At 38.5% G+C, this 17,505-nt stretch overlaps 1 protein-coding gene across 2 annotated transcripts in view; it reads right to left on the bottom strand.

Annotated features, from left to right (window-relative positions):
* The window catches only part of LOC132111587 (5-hydroxytryptamine receptor 1D-like), a 37,612-nt gene extending 25,213 nt beyond the window's left edge, over nucleotides 1-12,399 (bottom strand). For both annotated transcript variants that reach the window (XM_059519022.1, XM_059519024.1), the window contains exon 1: nucleotides 12,051-12,399. The gene's annotated coding sequence lies outside the window, so the exon portion shown is untranslated. The remainder of the gene's footprint in view (nucleotides 1-12,050) is intronic.
* Nucleotides 12,400-17,505: the final 5,106 nt, after the last annotated feature.

Consider the following 17,505-nt stretch of genomic DNA (forward strand, 5'->3'; position numbering starts at 1 on the left):
CTATATGAGCCAGATTCTTCTGGTGACTTTCCGGGTTTCAAGATGAGAGTGATTAGAGCACTTCTCAGCGAGGGAGGGAGACATCCTTGCCTAAAAGCTTCTATATACATATCTAGTAAGGGACCTATTAGTTTATCTTTAAATTGTTTATAAATATCAATTGGGAGCCCATCTGGACCCGCCGCTTTACCGCCCTTCATTTTAAGAATAGCCATAGAAACCTCTTCTAACTCCAGCGCCCGATCTAGTTCAAGCTTGTCCTCTACAGAAATAGAGGGGATATCCAGCCCATCCAAAAATTCATTTTGAGTGGAGGTGCTTATAGGAAATTCAGCTTGGTATAGAGATTTATAAAATGATACAAATGCAGCATTAATCTCAGCCGGATCTGTGGTGATCTCTCCCCTCCCATTCCTAATTTGATTAATAGCTCTTTCTGAAGTTAATTTCTTAAGTTGCCAAGCCAATAGTTTACTGGGTTTCTCACCCTGATCATAAAAGGTTTGTTTTAGTCTTAATATACTATTTTCAGCTTTTCGTGTGGAAAGTTCCTCGTATTCAGCTTTTAAGGCTAATAATTTTTGCTTACTTTGTACGGATTTATCTATGTTTATTATTTTCTCTAAATCTCTTATTTCAATATCTAATTCAAGCAACTTTTGTTTATCTTTATTACATTTGGAACTAGTATAACTAATCATTTGGCCCCTAATAAATGCCTTAAAGGCTTCCCACCTAATGGCTGCTGAAGTTTGATCTGTGTTTATGGTAAAATACAGGTCTATTTTTTCACCAACAAATTTGATGAATTCAGAATTCTGTAGCCATCTAGGCTGTAAGCGCCATCTAGGGGGACCTTTATTTGTTTGAGATTCTATATAAAGTAATGAAATGGGAGAATGATCAGACAGAACCGCACTATCATATGTACAACTTTCAATATCAGGTAGTAAAGAAACTGAAATTAAGAAATAATCTATACGAGAGGAGGTTTTAGATAAAGAAGAGAAACATGAGTATTCCCTTTTTAAAGGATTCAATGTTCTCCAAGGGTCACACAAATTCAAATCTTTTATAGCTTGTCTGATTTTTTTTCTACCTTGAGAGTGAGAGCTATCTAATCCTGAAGAGCGGTCAAGCTCAGGGTCAAGTGTGCAATTAAAATCACCTGCTACTATAACCGTTCCGGATAGTGAGGCAATCAATAAGAAAATATTTTCAAAAAATGCAGGATTATCCTCATTTGGGGCATAAATATTAACCAAATTAAAAATGTTGTTCATATAAGTTCCTTGTATTATCAAATATCTACCAGCCCTGTCTTTAATTTCCTTATTTACTTGAAAGGGTACGGATTTATGGACCAACACCATAACTCCCCTAGAGTGAGAAGAAAAACAAGAAGCCCAAACCTGGCCTGGCCATCTTCTTTGTATCTTTAGGAGCTCTTCTTTAAGCAGATGAGTCTCTTGAAGGAATACTATAGAGGATTCAAGCTGCTTAATCCTCGTCATTACTTGCTTAAGTTTAACTGTTTTAATCATACCCCTTACATTCCAAGAAGTAAATTTAAGCTTCTCTATCTGGAACATTTTTATTTCACCTTAAGAAAATTATTCCGCATAACAGTAGTCTATATAGGAAATAGTCACTCGATGTGTAAGTTAACAAAAAGATAATCCAGAATAAGGAGGTAGTATACAAAACATTAAAACAAATTAACAGCGCAACAGACTGCCCTGAACACCCCCCCTTAGCTGTTATCCCGAACTGAACAGCCTGACAACCCCCCCTCCCTCTTTTATCACCTTGGGATATAGTTATGTACCCGCACCGTTCCAATGTAAACAAGGGAACGGTTAAACCAAACCAAGTGCTTATATAAAAAATAATAATAAAAGAAACCATAAAACAATCAAAAATATGTGAATCCCCTGGCTTTTCGTGCGTCTTTTTACTCAAAAAATATAAATATATAAATAATAAATTAGTAAATAGGTTAGCGATCTCTTCAGATACATAAGAGTCCCCCATAATATGGCGTCGTTAGGAACACACCAAAACAATTAAATGGGGGATCAAATAAATAAAAAATAAAATCAAAACATCAGTGACGCCTCAACCACATACTAGAAATGCACTAGTAATAAAAGTGAGATCCGCCTACCCAGCTGAATTCTTGCACTAAAATTTAAGTATATAAATCTCAGTCACTTCTTGCTAGGACTCAAAATCTGTCAAGAGACATTTTAGGTTTTCTCCGCTTCACCTGAACTTTGTATTCCTTGTATAAACTTTTCAGCATCAACCGGGTCCTCGAATTCACGGGTCTGCCCATCAATTGTCAGGCGCAGCTTGGCTGGGTAGACAATTCCATAATTGAGGCTCAGGGATCTCAGCCGTTGTTTAACCCCGTCAAAACGCCGCCTTTGACGATGAAGCTCCGCGGACAAATCAGGGAAGAATCTGACCTCGATATCTCCAAACATGATCTTGCCTTTAATCCTGGCGGCTCGTATCACTCTGACTTTATCTTGAAAATTCAAAAACTTCACTATAAGCACTCTTGGAAGAGATGATCGACCGGGTTGTGAACGACCCGGTAATCTGTGTGCTCTCTCGATGACCGGCGGAGTGGAGAAGGACTCTGGGCCCAACACCTCAGGTAGCCATCTCTCCAAGAAGGCGACCGCATCAGGATTTTCCACTTTTTCAGGAAGATTAACCAGTCTTAGGTTCGATCTCCGAGAGCGGTTTTCAAGGTCATCTAGCTTGTGAGAAAGAAACGCCAGACGCTTAACTACCTCCTCCATCTTGCCTCTCTCCGTATTAACTGTATCTTCCACGTTGCTAATACGTTCTTCGGCCATATCCATGCGCCCCGAGAAGTCCCTTACATCCTTTTTAACATCATGAATAGCGTTAAGAACGCCATCAATTTTTGTAGCAAAGTCACTTCTCATCATGTCCAACTTTTGAATCACATCTAAATTCTGGCCAGTGTTGGTACAGATTTCCTCAGTTAGGGGAGCGCTGCAAGCGTTACCTGTTGAGCTAGCCACACTCCTAGCATCCCACTCGTCATCTTGTTCCCTCAGTGGCGAAGAGTCCGATTTGTGCTTTATTTTCGATTTCTTCGACGGCATTTCGATTCTTAGCTCCCCTTAGAGAGTTAGTGAGATGAATTAAACTTGTATAAACAAAAAGACGGATAATGTAAAGGATTTTAGCGAATAATGCCAGGAGCTCACAAAAAGACGTGCACTCAGCTCGAAGTCATAACCACGCCCCCACAACTAGCTTTCTAATCTTTTTGTATTCTACCTGTTTTCTTTTCATTTATTATACAATTAACAAAAGCAAAAAAGAACTCTAACATTAGCTTGCTCTTTTCTTTTTCTATTATATCTGTTTTCTTTTTATTTATTAAATTATTTAAAAAGCCCTTGCTATGTGTACTGCGTTAAGCTAACTGAGACTTGTTATAGCACTTGTATATCATTGCTCTTTTGTTGATTTTGATTGCTTCCATTGTGCTCATTTGTAAGTTGCTTTGGATAAAAGCATCTGCTAAATGACTAAATGTAAATGTTATCCCTGTCTAAATGGAATAAATAAGATGAAATGCTCTCCTAAACACAAATACAGATAAATACATATACAGTCATATATGCATCCTCTGAATCTGTATTGCTGACAGTGTCTTTTGCTAATTTACAGGATGAAGACAAGCTCAACCCCTCTATATGAAATCAAAGAATCATTGGGTTCAGTGTGGGACTGGCGACAGATGAATATCCCAATACCTTCTTCATGCCAAGTCAATTTCGTAATCTTACGAACATGTAATTGGAAACAAAATGACATACATTGTCACACACTGACAGCTAACAAAAAGGCCATGAAGTCCTGAAGCTCTGAAGTCCATTTAGCCCATCCTTTTTTTCTTAATGCATTAATACATTAATAAACATCCACTTAGACATTCAACATTATATCTTATAGCAAATGAAAAACTGTTTTAAAGAAAAAAATTATACTAGACTTGATTAAGCTGTACTGTATTTTATGAATCACCAAAACAAATGGTAAAATATATTATAAATATATTATCTTAAATTTACAGAAATTATGCTTACTACAAAACCCCAAAAATATAATTATGAAATGAAAAAAAAAAAACTATAAACCATAATAATTATGAAATTAAACTGTGTATATAAAATCCCCATCTACCTGCCATGAATTGATTTGATTCTCCAGAAATGTTGCCATGGTTACACAAATGCAACATTCCACCGTTTGTGAGCAGATACTGAAAGACACAAGGTGCGTCCCAAATCACGTACTTATGCACTATTCTACAACATTTTGTAGTATAAATTGTGTGAGTAGTGTGTTCACACTGAAAATTGCAAAAAGAAAAAGTGCACTTTAAACACCCGGATGATGCACTTAATAACCGAAAAAAATTGTGGAAAAAAAAAAAGTGTGGAATGTTGGACACTTCATGCACTCAACTGTCACAGCTTTAATTACCTAACAAATAGGCAGGGGCTATCAGACTCTGATTATGAATGACAAAATAACCTTATATAATTCATACACTACATGGTTGAGTATACGGTGCATAAGTACATAGTGTATGAGTGCATAGTGTATATTGCATCATTTGGGACACAGCTACACTTGTGTGTAAAAAAAAAAGGCCAGGCTCTCTCCTCCCTTCTCCAGTATTTCTCTGCTTTCTACATTTAATCTCAATTTATATCTTTCATTGATTTCATATAGCTATTCTTAAAGAATACCTATATGGAACATATGTGTGGAGGGGTCAGGTTTTATCCTCACTTTGAAAACCAAATGTCACTACAAGGACTGTTAAACCTAAAATCACTTTGAATATGGAGAGCAAAGGCATGCAAAGGAAAAAATGGCTTAATGCATAAACTAAATGATGTTTTAATATTAGTGCTGTCAAACTTAGCATGTTAATGCAGACAATAATTTCTCAATTTAACGCCTTAAAAATATTTAATATGATTGCTGCTTCGGTCTCTTTTTTCTTAACAAGAATTGTTTATTTAGACACAGAACATCTTTATGTAACGAAGAGGCTGAGGCAGAATGTGAATCCATTTGCAGGAGTTTATTAAAGGAAGATCGTACAATCAGAGTCGTGTTATCAGGCAATGTGTCAATACCGTAAGGGCAGTCCGATCTTTCAACATACACAGGGGTTATCCAGTAGGCAGAGACGAGTTGGCAGGCGAACAGGTCAAACACAAACAGTCCAATCAAGCAATATATCGAAAGGGGCAATCCAAGAGATGTGAACGAGATAACAGGCAGAATCGTGATCAAGCAGGCAGTCAGAATACTCACAAGGAAAACGCTCAGTAAGGCAGGTTAACTGGCAATACTTTGCAGTGAAGTGACATGCTAGCATATGTTAAATAGTCCCAAACAGGAAATGACTGTAGAAGCAGAGGGAGTGGTGAACAGTCAATACTCCGGTGAAGGCTCCCTCTGCTGGCGTAGCGTTACAGAATCCCCCTCCCTAGGAGTGCCTCCTGGCACTCGGCGCGGACATCCCCATGGTCGTGGCGCTGGTCGATCGGGTCTGGCTCAATGGAAGTCCTCCGTGAGAGACGGATCCAGAATGTTGCTGGCGGATACCCATGACCTATCCTCAGGTCCATAGCCCTCCCAGTCCACAAAGTATTGGAAAAAAAGTATCGCTGACCCCCTCTCCTTCTTGAGTCCAGTAATTCCTTGACCGTGTTGGCCGGTGCTCCATCAATGTCCAGTGGCGGTGGTGGCTCTTGAGCCTCATGATTGGGGTCAGCATCCGTGTGGACCAGTTTCAGCAGTGATACATGGAAGGAGGGAGAGATACGGTAATTAGCAGGAAGCTCTAATTGGTACGTGACTTCATTAATTCTTCTTAGAATTTTGAAAGGGCCAACGTACCTTGGGCTGAGCTTCCTGCTTGGTAGCCACAACTTGAGATCCCGTGTTGAGAGCCAGACCCGTTGTCCTGGTTGGTAGGATGGATGTGGTCGACGTCACTTGTTAGCCTGAAGTTCCTGTACTCTGACAGCTCGGGAACATAGAGGGCTGCAATAGGACCGTAGGTATATGCCTAGTTCCTGATTCAAGCGTTCCACCTGACCATTGGCTTGGGGATTATAACCAGAAGTGAGACTGACGTTGATATCCAGCTGTTTGCAGAATGCTCTCCATACTTGGGATGTAAACTGGGTAACTCTGTCACTGACTATATCCTCTGGGATTCCATAGTTCCTGAACACGTGGTGGAACATAGCCTGTGCCGTCTCCATGGCGGTGGGGAGTCCTTTCAAGGGGACTAACCAGCAGGACTTGGAGAATCTGTCAATAATTACAAGGATTGCCATAAAACCATGGGACAGCGGTAAGTCAGTAACAAAGTCTATTGAGAGATGAGACCAGGGACGTTGTGGAATGGGCAGAGGTTGCAGGAGTTCAGAGCTGACTGAGGAGTGGACCCACTGAATGACTCTGGGGCGCAGACTTTGTGGAATGTAATGGAGGTTAGGAGGGCAATTGGTAGGAGCCGGTTCTTGGATCTGTTCCCCTTGGATCTCCTCCATAATATCCCAAGTAATTGGGGCAATGATTACTGATGGAGGGAGAATGTATTCGGGGGTTTTGTTGTCCATGAGGAGATCATACTGCCTGGACAGAGCATCTGCCTTACTGTTTTTTATTCCTGGGGGATAAGTTACGGAGAATTGGAAGCGTGTGAAGAAGAGGGACCATCGAGCTTGGCGAGGGTTGAGTCGTTTGGCACTTTTAATGTACTCTAGGTTTTTTTGATCTGTAATCACCTGGAAGGGGTGGACTGCTCCCTCGAGACAGTGCCTCCATTGCTCTATTGCTGCTTGCATAGACAGGAGTTCCTTATTCCCCACATCATAGTTTTGTTCAGCTGCTGTTAACTTTATGGAAAAGAATGCACAAGGGTACAGTTTACCCGGTTGTCCATGGAGCTGGGAGAGTACGGCTCCAATGCCTGAGTCCGAGGCATCTACATCCAAGATTAATGGTAAGTTGGGGTCAGGGTGCTTGAGGATAGGAGCCGTGGTCAATTTATCTTTTAAGAGGTTGAATGGGTAGCATCCTCACTCCACCGAAGTTTGGAAGGTTTACCCTTGAGGAGTGATGTCAGTGGTGCTGCAACCATGCTGTAATTTCTAATGAACCTTCTGTAAAAGTTAGCAAATCCCAGGAATCTCTGAAGTTCCTTGATAGAGGAAGGTTGGGGCCATTCCGTTACTGCCTTGACCGTGGCTTCGTCCATCTTAACACCCTGATGACTAATGTGATAACCAAGGAATGATGTCTGCTTGACGTGAAACTCACATTTCTCTGCTTTGATGTACAGGTGATTCTTCAGAAGCCAAGTGAGGACGGTCTTGACATGGTCAACGTGTTCTGCTTCAGACTTGGAGTAGATGAGAATGTCATCAATGTAGGCAATTACATACTGGTTCAGCAAGTCATGGAAAATTTAAGTTATAAAGGACTGGAATACAGCGGGTGCGTTGGCAAGTACATACGGTATGACCTGATACTCATAGTGCCCCCTAGTGGTGAGGAAGGCAGTCTTCCACTCGTCGCCCTCTTTGATGCGAATAAGGTTGTATACACTTCGTAGGTCCAATTTGGTGTAAATCCTTGCTTCACGGAGTTGTTCCAGAGCTGAAGGGACCAATGGCAAAGGGTAGCGGAACTTTATCGTGACATCGTTTCATCCCCGATAATCAATACAGGGCCTGAGTCCTCCGTCCTTTTTCTCCACAAAGAAGAACCCTGCTGCAGCCGGAGAAGTGGAAGGTCGGATGAGTCCTGAACTCAGGGCCTCCTCAATATAATCCTCCATGGCTTGGGATTCTGTACGAGACAAAGGATACACACGACTCTTGGGGAGTAAATCAATACTACATTCCCATGGACGATGAGGTGGTAGCGGTGTTGCCTTAGTTTTGCTAAAGACCTCTGCCAGGTCATCATAACAGGGGGGAATGTTTACAGTCTTGGTACTCGAGGGACTTTCAACACTGGTGATACAGCAAGGTCGGGGAACTGACGAGAAACAGTGATTTTCACAAAAGAAAACATTCACTTTCAGAAAGTTTGGTATAGTTGACTTGCATGGGTTCTTCGGGCGTTATAGTTTTATTTACAGTCATGGTAACAGGCGGTATTTCCTTCATATACTTTCCGCTCGGAGTCTGTCTCATCAAATTATCCATCCTAATTGGAAGCGTGACGAAGTCAGTAAACTATGAATTTTCTCCTTTACATACAAGCTCTGCCTGGAGATCCGTGTTGAGGCTTCTCTGGAATACGGCTTTAAGGGAAACGTCATTCCACCCACTCTGAGCAGCGAGGGTGCAAAACAAGATGGCGTACTCGGCGGCTGTTCTGTTCCCTTGCGACATTTGTAGAAGTTGAGTTGATATATCCTTGCCCCCTGCAGGATATTCAAACACTTCTTGAAGTTGTTGCAGGAAATAGTCAAAGGATCGTCTGAATCTCATGTCAGTATCCCAAACAGCTGCAGCCCAGTCAATCGCCTTCCCAGATAACAAGGACATCATGACAGCACATTTCTTTTCGTCAGAATTAAACTTGTCCTCCTGATTGTTGAAATAAATCTTTACTTGACGAACAAAGCCTCGACATTTATCAGCAGACCCAACGAATTTATCTGGTAGTGCGAAACTCTAGGCGTGGTTGCTGGAAGCGACTGAATGTAGCTCGTCAAGTGCTCGTTGACTGCTTGAAGTTTACTCAACTGATCTTGGTACCCCTTTAAAACTTCACTTTGATAAGCGAACGCCGCTTGCATGTTAGAAACTTCCGCTGGATTCAGTTGAGGTGAAGTATTCTGTAACGAAGAGGCGGAGGCAGAATGTGAATCCATTTGCAGGAGTTTATTAAAGGAAGATCGTACAATCAGAGTCGTGTTATCAGGCAATGTGTCAATACCGTAAAGGCAGTCCAATCTTTCAACATACACAGGGGTTATCCAGTAGGAAGAGACGAGTAGGCAGGCGAACAGGTCAAACACAAACATCAGTCCAATCAAGCAATATATCCAAAGGGGCAATCCAAGAGATGTGAACGAGATAACAGGCAGAATCGTGATCAAACAGGCAGTCAGAATACTCACAAGGAAAACGCTCGGTAAGGCAGGTTAACTGGCAATACTTCGCAGTGAAGTGAGAAGCTAGCACATGTTAAATAGTCCCAAACAGGAAATGACTGTAGAAGCAGAGGGAGTGGTGAACAGTCAATAGTCCGGTGAAGGCTCCCTCTGCTGGCGTGGCGTTACACTTTACTATTCCATCAAACAAGAGACTTTTCATATAGGCACTCCAACTTAACCTCAGCACCATGTGCTAGTCAAACGAATGCAGAAAAGGTATAGGTGATGAGGGAGCTTAAGTAGAACAACAATGAACTGAGATGATGAGTTTTCTTGTTCTGTTAGCTATTATACTGTGCTCGTAGCATGTGCTCTACAATTGCACACACAAATGCGGCACGCACTGTATCATATTAAAGTGCAAAAGAAACTATGAGCATGCAGTATCTGTGTTATGTTGTCAGTTAAGTCATGAAGTTACCAAAAAGGCAATTAAAGCTGCCTTAAAAACTGTGCATGCATGAAAGTATTTGTTATATATGAGTCACATTTAAGAACATGTCCTGGAGCAGCCCAGCACTGTCTCCCTCATCTAACACAACCGATTCAACTCAACAGCTTTAAGACTTTAAGAGCTGAAGTTGGTCAGAAAAGGTAAGAGGTTGTGTCAGCGTGTCAGATCCGCGTCATGTTCAGTAGCAGCAGCTCTTAAAATAATAGCAGCCAAAAAAAAAAAAAACATCTAATAACACAGCTGCTGTGATATCTGTTAAACAAAGAAAAAAAAGAGGAAATCAATAACTTTTGTAGTTTTAAGTATTCATCTATATTTAATTTAGAATTTAGTTTTTGATAACTTTATTCATTTCTGTATATTTAATTTCAAAATATAGCAAAACATGCCATTTATTATAATAGGTTTATGTGAAGATTGCTGTTCACTTCAATTAGAAGTTATAATAAATGTTAGAAGTCTAATAAATGTTAAAATTGATAGCTCTCAATTATACTGTGATGTTAAATGGATATAGTCAATCGTTAAAAATTTTGGAGAGAAAAAAAATCTTACTAGAGACATCAGTAATTTTGGTATCAGTGATACTCACCTTCAGACATAAAAAATATGTAATTAAACAAATATAAAAAAATACTGTCGATTGTTATTTCTAAATTAATTTGAAGATTGAATGTGGAATTATTGCAATATAAAAGTATATTTAAAAACTTGAATGTTAGGTGGGATTCTTTTCAATTAATTTCAGAAAAAAAATATGCAATTAATTAATTATTTTCAGTTGACTGACAACACTAATTAATATAAACTATAACCATGTAACAAAGTTTGTTTGATAAACAGTTTCTATCCAAAAACATTTCTAAATTAAAGCAGAAATTTTGAAAGACAAACAAACATGGTAAATCTCAAAAGAATAGAGAAGAATATATTCCTCCCACATGCAAAACCTTTGCAACAGAAAAATTATCTTAGCATTGTGAAAATGAAAAAAGTAAAAATATACTTTAAATGTCACCAAATTAAACTTACTTGTCTGTGTATTTCCCACCGGATCAGGCCTACAAAGCATCATGTTTCAGAATGCCTATATGCAATAATTTCTCACATTTATACATCAGGTCTGGTCATTCGGCAGGTTTGGACAGCGGATTTGCTCAGAGAGGTCACAGCTATCTACTGACGATTCACGCTGAGCTTTCAAAGAGCCAACACATATGCTTCCCTTTCACACCAGCTACTGTATCTGTCCATCTCACACTGCAGTTGTGCTGTGTGTTGGCATGAGAGTCAGACAAGGGAGGGTGACAAAGCAGGAGGACGGAGGTAAGAGAAAGGCAAAAATGAGAGAGGAGAAAAGAGCAATTATGTATAAGTGATTGAATGACGTTGTGTTCTGTGAGTTACAGTGACCAGTTAGTGCTCTGCCTTTCATATATTATCACACCACTTGTGAAAGTTTATACATCTTGATAAACTGTACAACTCAAACACACATTGATGCTGATCATACCAATGACCTTTAACATTGGTCATCCATGCCTGGCTTGATGCTAGACAATTTAAAAACTCAGCCTGATGGACTGAGCATCACACTGCAAGGGTAATCAAGATGGTAAATTAATACCACAGTGGACTTCCTTTATTTAAAAAATATGATGGGGGGGTGTAAGGAAAGAAAACAGGAAAGGAAATATAGTCCGACTCTGTGTTATAAGTTATAACTATCAACCATGCTAAGAACAATTTAAACTGCCTGAAAATTAAATCTGCAAACACAATTAATCCAGCAAACCACTTTAAATTGTGTTTATCAGAAGATAATGTACCCATTACATTTTTTATGTTGCATTATGAGTTTCTCTTTCTGATGTTTTCTACCTGCTGTTTATCATAGGTTTGCTTTAATTTGTAATATAAATCATGATATGTTACCAGAGCAATTTTGTGCTGAAAATTTCATTTAAAGATGCTACCCGTGTTTTGAAACATGATACCTGTTTCTACCTGGTAACAAGCTCTTAGACAATCTCACAAAAAAAAAAAAAAAAAAAAACCGGGTTGTTCTGGACAGAGAGGAAACAGACATAATCTCACGTCATTCATTCACATTCATCTTTTACTCCAAAACAACAAGCTTTCAATTATAGTTTTTTTAACAAAATGAACGTAATAAAAATTAACGTTTTAACTGACTTAACACGCATAAATGTTGACTGAGATTTTAACGTTCAGAAATGAATCCCTATATATAGAGACACTGCATTTTGAACAAACATGGTAGACTATAAAGGATTCAGACTGAGTAAGATATCTTCAGGTGTTTTAAGAACTTACCGAGCTGAAGTTGCAGGTTTTCATCACGCGGGAGACTTCAATTCAAAGTCCATTTCAAGTCGAGTATCCAAAAGAACTTTTATTTTTAAATCGGTCAATTAAGCTTTGCATAGCCTACTGTGTGTTTTGCGCCTTTTCCGCCTCAGTGTATATAGTTAAAGATCTCGCATTGTTACATGAGAGTCCAAAGCTAGATGAGAACACACTTATAGCATGTATCACTTTAAAAAGCACGAAAGCTTTGATCAATGTGATCAGCACATGAGAATAATTATTTTATTTTGTTAGCTCGGAGCAAAGAGTAGGCTACGCAATATACACTGTCCCCTTTCGTGCGGCTGTCTTCTCTGCTCTCTCTTTCATCCTCTCTCTATATCTCTATCTCTTTCTCTTCCGTCTCTCTTTCTTTCTCTCTCTCTCTCTCTCTCTCTCTCTCTCTCTCTCTCTCTCTCACACACACACACACCCTCCCTCTTTCTCTGTCTCTGAAGTCCTGCCGCAGCGGTCCTTCTACGTTCTCTGAGGTCCGTCATTAAATGTCAACAAGTTTTTTGAATTTCTTTGAAAGCCTTTCTTTCTAACGCTCTAATTAAAGAATAGAATATTAAACGTTCGCGCTCTTTCCGCTGAGACGCGCAATGAGAGAACACTTGAATTAGTTTACTTAACCTGACAAAATGCGTTCATGAACCACATATAGTACTACAGCAATTTAAATATAATATAGGCTACTTGTGTAAATATATTGTTTTAAATCATTTAAACTGGAATACTTATTGGCCCAATCAAATGAATATATAACCGTCTTCCCACCGTTTCTCTAACGGTTCTAAGAACGGAATGGTTGCAGTTTAATTTCCACTTCATGGTGCGTCACAAACAGTTCTTGGCCAAGAATTCTCAGCACGGTTAGCTAACTGTGCTGAAAAGTGAATGTGTATAGTAACGTTTGTTACCTTATAGTTTCTCTCTGTAACTGAGCAAGTGTGCTATTTGACAAAAATATCTAATCATCCTCCATAAGGTCGCTCTATACAGTACATCTCATACTGTCTGTAAACACTTGCATTAACAAGGTAGTGACTGATGCATTATGAGTCGTTCTGAAGAGCTCAGTGAATTCAACATATGATGCCACCTTTACAATAAGTCAGTTTGTGGAAGCGTCTGGAACAGCATCCAATCAGCCATGAAGCAGAAGACTATGTAACATCACAGAGCGGGGTTACTGAGTGTTGCGGCCAATGCCTGGTCCGTAAAAGTCGCATGAATGGTTTTCCATGGCTGAGCAGCTGTGTGCAAGCTTCACATCACAAATGCAATGTCCCGTGTTATATGAAGTTGCCGGCACTGAACTCTGGAGTAGAGGAATTGTGTTCTATGGCATGACAGATCACACTTCTATGTTTAACAGTCTGATGGGCGGGTCTGGAGGATTACCTGCCTGCCTGGCTGTACTGGAGGATGGATAATTGTGTGAGGTCATTTTTCAGGGGTTGGGCTTAGCCCACTTACTTCCAGTGAAGAGAAATCTTTAGCAAACCAAAACATTTTGGACAATGCTATGCTTCCTCCACATTTAGAGGAAAGCCCTAATTCGTTGAGATAGTGAATTGGTGGGTTTTTCATCACAATTAAAAGAACCAAAGACTTAATCTGTTAAATGTCATGGGCCCACCTGTGGGCTATATATCATTGGAAAGCTTAAAGACTGTAGTTTTGACATTTGGTGACTGATTTTTTTTAAATATTTTAAAGCGCAACTGTAATTTATTAATATGCAAGAAGAGTACTCATCAGAGTCAGAGAGTGCATTATGACCTTTACTTTTACATAGTGATGCATAGATGAAATCATGGAAAACCAGTAAAAGTCTTTATTCATTTTCATGGAGAATGTTCAAAAGATAACATCCATTGTATTTTTTGAGAAGAAAATAGGTCTAAAAGTGTTTTGAATATATAGAAAAAACCATGTTTTGTAATATATATATATTTTATATAAAATATAAATATTTAAATTATTATATTTTATATTTTGATATTTTGAACTTAAACTTCCATAACTTTTTTGTTATATAACTGACAGTTACTGTACAGTAACTACTTTAGTCTGTGTGCACTGAATTTATTTAATACAGTTAATTCAACACAATTTAAGTTGAATTACTGAAATAAATGAACTTTTCCACAACATTCTAATTTATTGAGATGCATCTGTATATATAGATAGATAAATAGTGGTGTGAAGCAGGGCAAGGCAGGGCCAGTGAAGTGAATGTTAATGAGTGACTACTGCACTACAGACCAGTCTTGCGTCTCAGGGAGGAGATGCGGAAGAGTCAGGCTCTATTCCAGAATCAAATCACCTTAGAGTGCTTCTGAAATTAATGAAGGTGAGCATCTATTTTTGACATATATTTGGTCCAGTCAATTGTTATTTTTATCACTACGTCATATTGGTCCTGAAAAACAAACTTTTATTCGAATTCTGAATGGATTATATATAGCCAAGAAACCATATAAAGTGCACTCCCTTTATTATCACTGAAAAGCCGTGACTTGATCATTTCAGTTTATTGCAGTTTCAGAAAATTATAATCAACTAATCTCTCTACACTGCACAATTCACCTCTTATTTACATCTACATGTTGTTCATTATAATAAGAGGATATGTTAAGTTTACTGGTTCCCGCTTCCAAGTCCCTTGGTGTAATGGTCAGGTGTCCCAATACTTTGTCCATACAGTATAAATTTCAATGTCTGTGCGGATAAAAATCAATAGGTAAAATAATAAAGCTCAGTATGGCTGTACCTCCTGTCACACTGACATGTAGGCCATATAATAAGTTGAAGTCAGCAATTAAAGTGCTCAGAATTCCTTAGGTGATCATGCATACAAGGCTTATCACATTATTTAAAGATTATCCGAAAGTAAAGTATAAGGCATTCAAACCTTGTGCAGGACATTTAATTAAGATCTCTTATGTGATCAGTCAGTTCTAGCTACATGAATCAACAAGAAAACCTGACTCACCTCGGACAGGCTGTTTTGCTAAAGAATGATGAGCCACCTAAGAGTGGAAACCCACAAATTGGTTTTGGAAGGTGTCACACTGCAAGGAATCATTATCAATCCAATGATAACATAAACTCCACGTGATCTTATTTTCTCTGCAAAGAAAAGAAAGCTCTATGTGTTTGAGCGTGAGACACTGGTCTATAAATCAAACAGAGATGTGTGACAAAAACCCAGAACCGCTGTGTATAATGCCAAGCCTTGAGCGATTTAACACAACTCATTCTGAGAATAAATTGCCATTTATGTTACCGAATACTGAATACTGCATAGGAAAATCTGCTGAGCATCAACAAAGTTTGTTTGCGATATTTTGAAGTGGAAGACAGTAGCCTATACTGTCACACATTATAATAATCACAGACAGATCCTATTGTGATTTAATCATGTAGGGGGCTTGTATGCGAGTATGTGAATGAATAGGTGCTTGTATTAAGCTGAATTTTGATTGAATTGGACAGAAAAGTTGGAATCGTTCCACTCAATCTTTGCTGGCTGTCTGCACTATAGATATGTCTATGCTATTGAATCACCACACAATAACTTCTTTGCCAATTTTTATGTGTAATCTATGGGGTGTAGATTTGGGTAAAGGTTGAAGTCTACCAAAGTAAAAAAGAGTACTGAGTAATCACTTTTTCTTTTCTTTGAACAATTTTCAAACGACAGCTTAAACTCATCTCTTTCGAGACTAAAAGTAAATGTAAATGTAATCCCTACCAATATTTCTAGCTACAGTACTCAGATTGATTAAACACAATATAAGAAGTGACTGTTTCTGTGCCATGTTTCATTTGTAAAATGAAATAATTAGATTTCCTTTTATAAAAACACTTGTGCAGACACAAATTTCAAGTAAACTGATTTAGTGAGCTGTTCATGTACACTGTTCACACTTACATCGATGATGCAGGTCTTTTGTTTTGCTTTCTGCTCTCAAAACAATACTTAATGAAAGCGAGGAAAGGAATAAACTTGTGAATAAAACAAAGCTTACATTCAACATGAAAATACTATTTCATTTTTTTGTACTATTCTAATGTCTTGCATGTTTGCCAAATTTGCTAGTAATTGCTGTGGAAAAATAGTTTCTACATAAATTTTTTCCCCCCAGGATATTCCTGCAAGTGTTGTCTGATGTGACATAGTGATTAACAAGAAAAACTTAAAAGTGGCACATTTTGATATCAATTTGATATCAATCTAAATGGAATCATTTTTTGAATGTTAACAGACTGAGCAAGAATAGGTGTCATGATAATGCGTTAGTGTGCATGGAGCCTAAAATACAAAGCTGTTGTAAATCATTTTGTTATCTTGTCTGTCTCATGACACAAAGAAGAAAGCAGCTTGTTTGAATCAGTTGACTTCTTAAAAAGAGAATTTCTGAGAGATTCAGACACTCTCACAGTTCAGTTTCTCAGCTATTGTATTCAGTGACAACTCACATACAGTACAACACTTACTAGCTTTTCTCTGGCAAGGAAGTTTGAGATTTCCATGTGGATATTTATCCATATAATTTGGCTGATTTATACAAATTACAATTTTCAATAGGGATGCACTTAATTTAAAATTTTTAAATAATGACTGATATTAAGTTTCTAAAAATGTAAACTTAAAAAAACTAAAATCAGTAAAAAAAACAATATTACCTCACCTACACCCTTGGTCTAACCAAATAACTATTAACTTACCTATATGATGAGTTCTGACTAGTAGACCATTGCATTTTGAGCTATTGATTGGATTGGTTGTTGACAGATAATTACTTTCCTTGCAGAATGTAGTTTTATACACACAAACACACTTTTGCACAAAAACCCCTTCAGGTTAACAGGACAAGGCTAGAACCGCAAACATTTCTGAATGTACAGAAAACATATTCATCACAGATGCATAAGCATGTCCACAATTTTCCAGCAATGTTCCTAAGGCACTCAAGGAGAAATATATGTGGCTCTGTTTATGCTTTGCATGAGTACATCACCAAAATCACCAGACATCTCAGCTCGCCCCGTCTCACATCCTCTTGCATCACACACACACAACAACTGCACACACAATTCTTCATGCCATGGGTGTATCTCTCAGGCAATTTTATTCTAAGAAAGCAAGGCTCAGAGAGGATTCTCACCGACTAGGGTGCAGTGCTGTTAGAAACAGTGTATATGTGTGTGTGGAGGTGGGTGTTTGGACATTGTGATGTTGCTTAGTGGTATATAATTATATTTGGTCTTAAGTTTTGTCTTTCCTGTCCAATATTGCTTGGTTCTACAGTGTGCTAGTTACGGAAAACCCCCAAAACCTAGAGTTTACTCTAGAGGTTTAGCAGAAAATGATCTCATCAAAGTTATTGAGAAGATGACAAGCCAC

The sequence above is a fragment of the Carassius carassius genome, chromosome 31 (genome assembly GCF_963082965.1).
Source record: "Carassius carassius chromosome 31, fCarCar2.1, whole genome shotgun sequence".
NCBI lineage: Eukaryota > Metazoa > Chordata > Actinopteri > Cypriniformes > Cyprinidae > Carassius > Carassius carassius.